Below are 12,113 nucleotides of genomic sequence, written 5' to 3'. Positions count from 1 at the left end.
GATCCGCGATTTGTGGATCGCAAAACACACAACGGTCGTGTGCATGAGGCCTTACAAAGAGCAGCCATATTGCTACAGGACAATTTGTAGATAACCCAGTACCACCACCCCAAAAAGTGAGGAGCCACTTCTAGGTGCGCAGGTACCTAGCTCCAGGTCCTTCTCCAGTCACGCATTAGTACATATACCCTTGTGTCTGACACAGTCATACCTGATTCCTATCTGACCCGTGAAGTTCATCCCATTACCGACAGCCTGGCACAGAGGAGACATGCAGCGTATTCACACACGGCCGATTTCCTACAGAAATGGAAGTTCACACATCTGATTTGCTCTTTATTTTTGCAGCACGTGCATGGATTTCTGCAAACCCTAGTCAGATGAATTGGACAGGAGCATACAACCCATATCAAGAAAAAAGAAAGAATGTTGGTCAGATGTTTATCTCCGATCGGGATGTAATACAGAAGAAGGGATAAAGTGGCATATGCTTAATAATTAAGAAGGCAGTAACAGGCAGCCCGGGCACAGATAAGAACGTGGCTCCAGAGCAGTGAAACACAAGACGGCAGTGACAAGTCATTCCAAGATTAAGTTCATTTCTTAGAATCCCTCCACCAGCGACAGACATCACCTGCCGATCACATGTGCTGGGTAGGCAATCCTGATCTCAGCTTCTCAGTCAAAGTGGAAATTCTCATCAAGTGTCTTAGGACACGAAAAAAAAAAAAAAAAAAAAAAAAAAAAAAAAAAAATCAAATCCTCCTATTCTCTATTGGACGGCCACATATAAGCCTCGCAGGATAAAGGATTTCCTCCATGAGATTAATGCGTCAGTCATCTTTGTGGTCGCTCCTAATCAAAGGCGTCCGTGAAACAACGCATTTCAGGCTCCTTCACATGAGATTATGTAACGTCTGAAATCCCTTCTGTCAATGTTTCAATGCAAGGAATACAGATGCTTGACATGCAGAATCGTAAAAACATTTACACATGACACAACATATGACAAGGCAAGTCTAGATAATGATAATAATAAAATAAGCAAAGCAGTTTGTAGCCACAAGCTGAATGGACAGCGATTAAAGGAACGTTACATCAGAATACAAGAGGACGGTTCTAGAACATCATGCAGGATGGGCACAAGTTTTCCATACTGCCACTGCCAACTTTCTGCCCACACAGCATGCTACATCCATACAACAATCATCGCCTTCACACCCAAAGCCTCAGGTGCATTTGCAGTGCAGACAACAAAACCGCTGCTTCACGGTCGAGTCACACTATTATGACCGAGTCGCAGTTGTGCGCACAGACGGCAGCTAGACGGGCTCGGAGTGACTCCGTAAGGTCCTGCTAGGTGGTCACAGGTATCTGGAGCCACCCAACCCTGCCCCCCCCCCCTACTAATCAGATACTGTTGATCTATAGTCATCAGTATAAATGGCGATCCTAAACATACCTCCAAACCCACAATAGACTTCAACTTGCGCCTTTTGAGGTAGCTTTTTCCATGGCCCTCACAGTCCTCTGATCTTAACATTAGGGATCGACTGATATGGATTTTTTTAGAGCCAATACCAATAACCTGTGAACTTTCTGGCTGCCATGGTAACCGATCGGAGCCCCAGGATTACACTGCTGGGGCTCTGATCAGAACTGTCACCAATGATAACTCAACCTTTAATACAGATACAGGAGGCGGGTACATTCGGCACCAGCCTCCTATATTTGTATTAAAATTATCATTGGTGGCACAGTGACCAGGCACCTGCTATGCTGGCTGCTTGACTCTGGGGAGGACACTCAGGAGGAGGCGGCTGCTGCTGTTCGCCGAGCACACTAGCTGAGACGGCGGCGGCGCAGGGGTAAACCTTCTCCACTGAACATGGCAGCGTGCGCCAAGCACCATGTTTTCTCTCAAGTGAGCAGCGCTGGACGCATTATCGGCAAGGTTAGATGTCAATAACTTTGAAAATCATGAATATTGGCCGATAATATCGGTAAATCCGATAAAATCGGTGGATCCCTACCGAACATCATTGGGGGGGGGGGGGGGGAAAACAAAAAAAAAAAAAAAAAAACACAACCTTAACGAACACGGAATTAAAATACGTTTGTGTGCATGAGGCCTAACCAGGATGTCTAGACCCACAGCAGATTAATCACAGGACTCAGGCTGGACACACACAGCTTATTTTATTGTTTTTCCCCCATGGATAAAAGTCACCACAGACAAGTTCCCTTTACATTGACAGCGATTACGATCCTGGAAGAGCACATTTTGCACCGTTTGGCGCGGGATCCACCTGACCACGCATCCCGCATGATATAAGGATGTGCAGATGAAGATCTCCACCCTGAACTGAAGGACGTCCAAGGGAGGAATCTGTGATCACGTTGCAATTTTTAAGCATGCAAAATACATTCCACAGACAGCAATAGAAGTGTGAAGGGACGGGCTGGAATTCAGTTACCATGTTACAAGGCAATTCAAAGCCACACGCCTACAGGCAGCCACGACAAGGGTGGCCCGAAATACTGTCACTATTTAACCCTTACTGCAGATGTCAACTAACGCGGCTGACCTCCGCTGCCAAGTATAGTCATGTAAACAGCCGCCCTACTGAATGGAGGCAGAAAGGAGGGAGCGAGAGCCATGGATGTTAATCCTCAAGTGCGGCTTGTCACATACCGTACACTAAAGTACTGCATAACATGACCTCAAGGGCCGCTGACATATGCATTTTATATGGGACTCATGTACACAGCAATGGAGCCTTAGCAGCAGCACAAAATGTCCCTATGACTATTACAGGCTTGTGGGCAAAATGTGTGCCGCCATATGGTTCTTCTATGTGGCATGCACTGATGCAGTCCACAATTTATGATCGGATTGTGGGAAATCCCACTGCGCTACTGCTGTATAAGTGCGTCGACCTACCTAAACGGAAGGTCCGCTGCTCGGTATTCTATTAAGGTCCTGTTGTCCTCCTTAATTGGAATGATATATACTACAAACGTAGTTCGCCTGTATGGGCGATATGAGATACCGGCACTGGGTGACGGACTTAACAGCGCTCCCAATATAGAGCTTTTCGATCGGTAAAGTAACATGGTTTCGCACTATGGCGCAGATTTACTAAAGCTAATGTACCATATTTATCCTCCAGCCCGAGCCTCTGTGGTAATCTGGTGCAGGCCTAGACAGCCAGTCTTAGGGTCCATTCACACGTCCGCAACCGTTCTGTGGTCCGCAAATTGCGGAATGTACACGGACGCCTTCCGTGTTTTGGGGATCCACGATTTGCGGACCACAAAACCCACAACGGTCGTGAGCATGAGGCCTAAAACAGTGTGTGTGACAGCAGCCTTAAAGAAGCAAAGTAAGGGCACCAGATTAGGAGGTGTTCTGCCCTCAGCCAGGTAACACACCTTTGCACATCGGTAGGTTTTTAGCGCTGGAATTTGACCCTTTGTCTCCAGTCACTTACACACTATCCGGGTATACTAGCTCTGGGAGAGCCTTCCTTTACTACAGGCATACAAATCATTGTAGTATATTGATCGGAGTAACACTGAAGAGTAAGGCCAGTTTCACATCCGAGTTTATCTTTTCCGGCAGGGGAATGTACTAGAGAGTACATGCGTGTGCTGCCGGGAGTCCGCCCAGCCCCATTCAATATAATGGGGAGCGGCGTAGACACGGCCGCAACACGGAAAATATGCTGAGAGAAGGCTGGACATAAATCGCTGCGTGCCAACCTGGTCTCGCTTCACTGCCGCTTAAACCCACTGACTTATAATAGGGTGCTCCTGGATACACTGATCATGCCATTATTAAAGGGGTCCTCTCACTACAGCAAATGGCATTTATCACGTAGAGAAAGTAAATACCAGGCATTTACTAATGTATTGTAATTGTTCATATTGCTTCCTTTGCTGGCTGGATTCATTTTTCCACCACATTATACACTTCTCGTTTCCATGGTTACGACCACCCTGCAATCCAGCAGAAGAAACGGGAAAAAAAAAAGATCCTTTCTTTTGATCATCCCATAAGGTCCCTTTCATATGACCGCATCTGTACGTTCGTTCCGTAGCACCTTGTTTTGTGGACAAGGATAGGCATGGTTAGGGCTCATGCACACAACCATTGGCATTTTGCAGTCCGCAAATTGTGGATATACAAAACACGGATACCGGCTGTGTTCATTCCACACTTTGCGGAACAGTCAGCCAGTCTATCCTTGTCCGTTATGCGGTCAATAATAGGACATGTTCTATTTTTATTTATTTTTTTCAGAACAGCCATATAATGCAGAAGGAGTGTTCCACACACAAAAAAAAAAAAAAAAAAAAAAAAAAAAAAAAAAAAAAACGCAATGGACACCAATATGCAATACGTGCACAAGCCCTTACATTGGATCTGCAAAACACAGATGCCACACAGACTTCGTCCGTATTGATGGTGGATCCGTGTCTTGCGGACCGCAAAACGCAGAAGGTTGTGTGAGTGCACCCTTATACTCATTTTGCAGTCCTACAAGTGTTCTCCTGTCTGCCAGAATTGACAAAAATGTATGCAAAATAAGCATAAGGGCTCATGCACACAAACGTATTTTCTTTCAGCTTCCATTCTGTTTTTTTTTTGCGGACCGTATGTGGAGCCATTCACTTATGGTCTGCAAAAAACAACGGAAGGTACTGCGTGTGCATTCCGTTTCCGTATTACTGTTTGGCAAAAAAGTAGTGCATGTCCTATTATCTGCAAATCAGGGTCCTAGGCCCCATTCAAGTCTGGGTTCGCAAAAAAAAAATAAATATACAGAATGCATCCGTATTTTGCGGATCCATACTGTAAAAATGCTATGCCCAGCCCATATTGCTCATGTGTTTAGTAATAAGTTACTGTTTACGTTCCGCAAAAAACGGATCGCATACGGATATGTTTTGTGGAATAACGGAACAGAAGAGGACTTAAATCAGAGAAGAAAAAAAATAAAGACAAAACAAACTCAGATACGGAACAATGGATCCGTGAAAAATGGACTGCAAAACAACAACGGCCATGTGCATGAGCCCTAAGGGCGCATTTACACGACCGTCTGTATTTTGCAGGAGTATGACAGATTATCAAAAGAAAGGATCCGTTTCTGTGGGTTCTTTTCTTCTGACGGATCAGAAGAACGGAAAACAAAGCGATGATGTGAAGCCGGCCCTACGATGTGTATACAGTGTAGTCCGTCCATGACAGTTATAACTCAGGTTTCCAAGAAGCTACTTTAAAAGGGATCCGGTGAGCAGAGCTGTAACTCCGCCATATCAGAGCTGGCGGGATCTTCTCTTCTCACTTTTAGATAGTTGCTCAATTCCAACATCATGGCCCCCCCATCCACAACGGATAGGAAGTGATGGTGACCCCCTGGCCTTAGCAGTCACTTCTGACAGCAGGGCCCATGACCACTTAGCCTCTTCAACCGATTGTCTGCAGAGCGGGAGCGATTAAAGCTCCTTTTCCAGGGGGCAAGTTGTACTGCCGATGCCACGCAGGGGTATTTGTAGAAGAATCTCGTGGTGACAGCCGGCGGCATAAAACTGCCGACAGGTTCCCTCTAGGCAGGAGTAGAAAACAACAGACGGAGGTAAAAAAAAAAAAGAAAACACATGCTCGGCTAAGCGCTTCTCATTTTAGTGACCAGTGGGGGTCTTGGCAGTCGGACCCCGACCAAACAATGCCTATGTTATGCTGCTATGACCTATGAGAAGTTTAGCTAAAGTGCAATTACTCTTTACATTGAGGGAACTGGCCCGGCGCCACACAAAGTCATCATCACCTACGAGGGAAGCCGTGGGCTGGCACGTCCCCACACTATAGAGATGTGTCACGTAATCATAATAATAATGCATGCAGCAGAATGAGCTCATGGCACAGGGCAAGTACTTCACTGCAGAGACGGCCACATACAAAGAGCCGCCGCGCGGAAACTTTTTCCGCACAAAAATGATGGATGTCCAGTGCAATCCCAATACACAGGCAGACGCCATGCTGAAACCGCACAGAGTCAGGCGCAGAGGTCACGCAACGTGCAGCTGATTCCATCAGACTGGGTGGAAACTGAAGAAAACACTGTTGACAGGTCATTAGTACGGGGGATGGGCAGCCTGTCAACAGGGCACAGAGATAGCGGGGAGGCTCCCGAGTCAGCACAGGCCCCTTTTACTTTTCAGCAGACATTTTCCCCACATCGACCAATATTCACATTAAAGGGGTTGTCTCACTTCAGCAAGTGGCATTTATCATGTAGAGGAAGCCAATACCAGGCACTTACTAATGTATTGTGATTGTCCATATTGCTTCCTTTGCTGGCTGAACTCATTTTTCCACCACATTATACAATGCATGTATCTAGGGGTTATGACCACCCTGTCCAGCAGTGGTGGTCGCACTTGCACACTGTAGGAAAAAGGTTTGGCTTCTCCAGTGGCCAAGACCGCGGGGTGGCGCATAGGCCGATGCTTTTTTTCTACACTGCACAGGTACAAACACCGCCGCTGGATTACATGGTCGTAACCACTAGAAACGAGCAGTGTGTAATGTGATGGAAAAATGAATCCAGCCAGCAAAGGAAGCAATATGGACAATCACAATACATTAGTAAGTGCCTTGTGTTCCATGATAAATGCCATTTGCGGAGGTAAGTTTGTGAGAAGTGGAAGCTCTGCGGCTGCGCAACTTCTGCTTTAGGTGACTGTCCCCTCAATGAACTCGTTACACACACGGTGCACGCCGCTATTACCCACATAACTGATGACGGTAATAAAGGTGACATATCGGATAAGCAGCCGGACAATCTTGGGCCCCTTTCACACGAGCGAGTTTACCGCGCGGGCGCAATGCGGGACGTGAAGGCATTGCGCCCGCACTGAATCCGGACCCATTCATTTCAATGGGTCTGTGAACAGGAGCGATGTTTTTTTTTTTTTTTACGCATCAGTTCTGTGTTGCAGAATATAGAACATGATGCGATTTTTCACGCGTTTTACATGCAGTCCTGGCCCCATAGAAGGGAATGGGCCTGCGTGAAAGAAACTAATTGCATCCGCAAGCAAATGCGGATGTGATGCGTTTTTCACTAATGGCTGCTAAGAGATGTTGTTTGTAAACATTCAGCTGTTTATGACGCGCGTGAAAAAACGCATCAATGCGCATTGAACTCGAAAAAAACTGAACCACTGAACGCAATCGCAGACAAAACTGACTTGCTTGCTTGCGAAATGGTGCAAGTTTTCCTGAACGCACCCTGACACAATCCGTATTGTTCGTGTGCAAGAGGCCTTACTAGTCAGCAGACACATCTCTGGAACGAGGGCGGACAATCCAATAAAACGGACCATAAACTGGACAAATCACCAGCAGCAACAATAACCTGTGTGCATGGTAACAAACGACTACACCCGAGTCCACACCCGGGTCCGGTATCCCATTCTTCACTGCAGTAAAGTGCAAGGCAAGTCAAAGATGGATCCATCACATGATGGGCACCGACACCCAAAGGCCCTTACTGACTATAATGGGCTCCGGCTGGTTTCCGGGCTCCCACTTTTTACCAAGGGTACAACCACACTCCACAGCCGTGCCACGCCAGCTGCAGCAGGCAAACTAATTGGGGCCGCAATGTTTAGTTGGTCTTCTCTATGAGGGCACGACCACACGGCATGTACGTGCCACAGTTCTGACGTGGCCGTGCTGCGTTTCGAGCGGTACTAATGAGAGGGTACTGTTTAGTGGGTCTTGGCTGCGCAGCACCTTAATTCCGCACGTCCATTAACAATACAGACCCACTGAATAGAGAGGTCTCATTACTTTAGAGACCTTGCGGTACTCAAACGCTGCAGGGCCGCGTCACAAGCACCGAACAACCCCCTCATGTGCTCAGGTATGGCACGCGGTGCGGTCACGTGGCGGATATGATGTGGTATCGCTTCGGTCGAGTACTATGTGGCCATATGATCGACGGGGGGGCTCTAGTTAAACTAATTAAAACCGCAATGCTTAGTCTGTCTGCATTGTCAAAGCCCATGTGACACTCACAATACTGCGCAGTCCTAAACAGCGTCCGCGCAAGTCGTTGGCCACACCACAGCGCTGTGTGGTCGCACCCCAATGTGAACGGAGCCTAAAGGAAATCCTTTTAAAGGGGTCAATCCACCATAAGAACTTATCCTCCATCCATAGGACAGGGTAGTAGTATCCAATCGGGGGGGGAGAAATCAGACCGCAAGGACTCCAACCAATCACAAGGGTGAGGCGACGGAGTCAGCTGTATGGGGCTGCCAGAGATGGCGCTCGTCTATCACAGCCAGTCCCATAGACACAGGCAGGCGGCTGGGCCGATCATACACCGCCACAGCACATGAAGGCTGGGAGCAAAACTAAAAGAAGATGGCGACCAAAGACTGCACATAACTAGGACTTCTGCGCCATCTGAACCATAACCAAGCTTCTGGTTTAATGGACTGACAGCCATTCCAGAGCTGTGCGCCGTGCCTGGCATCCAACTGAAAAGGACACTTGGGAGGAGCTCTGTGACAAAACCCGCCCATTCAAGTGCACTCAACCAATAGCATCACCGGGATCGTTATCCACCATTCTAATTGGTTGAGAGCAGCAGACAGACAGGGCTCTACTCACAAAGCTCTTCCAAAAAGTCCTTTCCAGTAGGAGGCCAGGAACAAAACAGAACACTGAACCCACAGGTGCTTCATAGCGTGAGGTGATAGACACGACGGTGCGGTACACGGCACATTAGTCAGCGACTAGCCCATCCGTGTATGTCAGTAGTTCATTAGGTAGCTGGGTGACAACCAAGATATCAGCCAGCTGACAGACTAAATCTGCCTAGTGTCTGTCAGGAGGGTGGGAAAGCTGGGTGGGAGCTGTCATGGCGGCCATAAGGGCTGTCACCCAGCTTTCCCAGAGACCATGGTCAGGCAGGAGAGGACGACTCAAGGACTACTGGATACCATTACTATGGAGGGCGCTGTGAGCAGACGGCAGCTGTCAGGAGCCGCTCACCTGCTTCTTCTTCCCGTCACCAGCTCCTTGGCCCAAGAGCTTACACTCTAATGGCTGACATGCGCGGTACGTCTGTGGTAGCTATCGCTGCCACCGGGGACACAGCCCCCCGAGGCCAGGCTACGGAGGGGACTAGGGAGAGCCGAGTGCCCGCCTGTCTACCCCCCGGGACACAATAGGGGCGCTCACCTGGCTTTATCCCGTTGCCGGCTTCCGTTCCCCGTTCATCTCCGCCGGGACCGGACTCCCCCTCGTTTCCTCTTGTCCGGTCCCCCCAGCTCTGTTCCGCTCCGGAGTTCTCCAGCTCGACTCGGTCCAGTTCTTTTTTTTATTTTCCCCTTCCTGTAATGGCGGCTCCGGAGACCGAAGAAGCAAAATAAAGCAGACGGGAACTACGTGACGTCACCCTGCACCCGAGGCCGGCGAGCCTACGGATTGGCTGAGCTGCCTGGAGCTGACGTCCAATGGGAAGCGGCGTCTTAAGCGGCTGAATGGTGACGTCATGACAGCGGCATTAGAGCAAAATAGTAACAACAACAACAACTGGAATGATGCTGCGCGGTCGGGTGTGAGGAGGTGGCCCGGCGCAGCACACCCGGCCGCACAGCCTCCTATACGGGAGGAAATGTTTAATAAAGACATGTACAGCAGCCCCGCCTGTCAGAATAAAATCCTCACGTGTCATGTCCTCTTCAGTCACGTCCTACAGTCATTTTCTTTCCTGGGATGACATATGGGGTTACAGCTCCATAAGGGGTCCCAGGTTCCTGAATAACAAGATGGTGCTTCAATACAGGAGTCAAGTGAAGTGAATAGCAACCAGTCAGACGTCAGCTCTCCTTTTAAAAAGCTGATTAGATAATTATCTCTGGTTGCTACGGGCAACAGCTCCAATTTCCCCTTTGCAATAATTTTGGTAAATGTCCATTATGTTGTCATCGCAACATCACTACTGTCAGGACTGGGGTTATCCAAACTAAAACATGCCCCCCAATGCCCGGGCCCCTCATATAGATTATACTTACCCCGGGACCCGCGTCGCTCCTCATCTCCGCACGGCCCGCCGCTGCATCTCCCCGAAGCAGCCAATAGCAGGCCACGACGAGCCTCCCTAGTGTCACCCGCGACATGTCAGCGCTGCACTAGAATAATGATGTTTTTGTATTTGGCTATTTGAGCAGGAAAACTGTATTTCAGATTAATAAAGTATATTACAAAAAAAATATGATTAGGCTGTTTAGAACATTTTAAAGGAAGGTTGTTGAAAAGTTTAGTTAGGTCCTCTTTAAAGGGGTTGTCCGGGTTCAGAGCTGAATCCGGACATACCTCCATTTTCATCCCGGCAGCCCCCCTGACTTGAGCATCAGAGCAGTTCATGCTCCGATGCTCTCCTTTGCCCTGCGCTAAATCGTGCAGGGCAAAGGCATTTTTTGGAGATCCGGTGACGTACTGGACTCTCCATGGGGCTGCCCATCAGAGCCGGTGACGTCACCGAACACACTGCCGGGTGGAAGCTTCCGCCGGCAGTGTGTGATTGTAAACAAAAGAGCCCATGCCCTGCGCGATCTAGCACAGGGCAAAGGAGAGCATCGGAGCATGAACTGCTCCGATGCTCAAGTCAGGGGGGCTGCCGGGGTGAAAATGGAGGTATGTCCGGATTCAGCTCTGAACCTGGACAACCCCTTTAAAGGATAACTGTCATATCTTTTTTATTTGCTAGTTTATTAGAGCTAGGCGTGTATACCTGAGTTAGTCTGTCAATGATTGTCAAAAGATGTGTAATTACCTTATAATAACAGCTTTTATTAATGTCCCCTGTCTCTTTCCACTGCTCCCTTAAAAGACCGTTGCTAGGGCTTGTCTGTCTTCCTTTTAATATAAACAGAAGACAGAGGGGCGGTCCTTCACACTGCATGCCTGCATTAGGCTTCAGAGTGAGGAGGCGTGTCTCTCAGTAATCCAATCTGATTGGCTGGCAGGGAGCTGCTGGCTACAGCAAGTGTGTATGGGAAGTGAGGGAAAGCAGTTTTGGCCTCAGAGAACTGGCAGAGGAGCCATCTTGAGAAGGTCCTCATGTTGTAAATTTTTAAACAGCCGTAACTAAGAGAAAAACTCAAGGAAAACTGTGGTATGTGAAGAAACTTAAGATTGCTTTATGCAGAATGCTGCTGCAGCAGTAACATATGCTAAAATTGATTTTTTTTTAATGAAAACATGACAGTTATTAGTTACCCTTTAAGTCCTCATGCACACAACCGTTGCCCGGCCATGCCCGTATTGTAGCCCTGCAATATACGGGCAATGGCCGCGTGCACACCGTATCACGGATGCGGACCCATACTTATGGCCAATCCATAGACAGGAAGGGAAAGCAGCGGGGTCTTCCAAGAGCATAGAGAATTCTATCGGTGTGAATTTGGGTAAATTCCTTTCTGACTTGGATGATATTCCACCCACTGCTGAGAAGCTCGCGCCAAGTGCAAACTATAATGAATGACCCAAGATCATTATTAGGGCCTGGCCACGCTGTGGTTGGAACGTGGCTGAGTACAACATCACCGTACAAGCCACACCAGGATCGAATTATTCTGTGTTAACTGGTAATGGCTGACACAACCTTTAACAAGGAACCCCAAATAAACAGGAGTCATTTACGGACATTTTAACGTCAGTTTTTGGGGTAAAAATGTTGCACAACCCTTTTCAGTGACTTTTTGAACACCCGTGTGACAATATTTTGTCACACAGGCATTTTTGTGCCGCGTTCACGTGGTGGAGATGTGCCAGGAGCCGGGCTGGGAATTCGGCCCCGATAAATTTACCAGCAGTTACGCTTTATTACAGACGACAAAACTACGCCAGGAGCACAAACTGCTAAAGGTGCACCTAGTTTATGACGAGGCGTATGCCTCATCATAACTTAGGCGTATTTAACACTAGCAAAGCCAGCGCAAAAGGGGAGTAAAAGACCGGCATAAAATGCCGGTCTTTGAAAATGACCCCTACAATTCGGTTCTGACTAATTCATTTAATT

General features: G+C 48.1%; 1 protein-coding gene across 2 annotated transcripts in view; it reads right to left on the bottom strand.

Moving 5' to 3' along the window:
• ZRANB1 (zinc finger RANBP2-type containing 1) overlaps positions 1-9,507 on the bottom strand; it is a 44,805-nt gene extending 35,298 nt beyond the window's left edge. Inside the window, exon 1 of one of the 2 annotated variants that reach the window (XM_044296106.1) lies at positions 9,269-9,507. The gene's annotated coding sequence lies outside the window, so the exon portion shown is untranslated. The remainder of the gene's footprint in view (positions 1-9,268) is intronic. The other variant, XM_044296105.1, reaches the window with a different exon arrangement.
• Between the last annotated feature and the right edge of the window lie 2,606 nt (positions 9,508-12,113).

This window comes from Bufo gargarizans, chromosome 6 (assembly GCF_014858855.1).
Source record: "Bufo gargarizans isolate SCDJY-AF-19 chromosome 6, ASM1485885v1, whole genome shotgun sequence".
Classification (NCBI taxonomy): domain Eukaryota; kingdom Metazoa; phylum Chordata; class Amphibia; order Anura; family Bufonidae; genus Bufo; species Bufo gargarizans.
The sequence above is the reverse complement of the archived record's forward strand: the minus strand, read 5'-3'. Positions and strand labels throughout refer to the sequence as shown.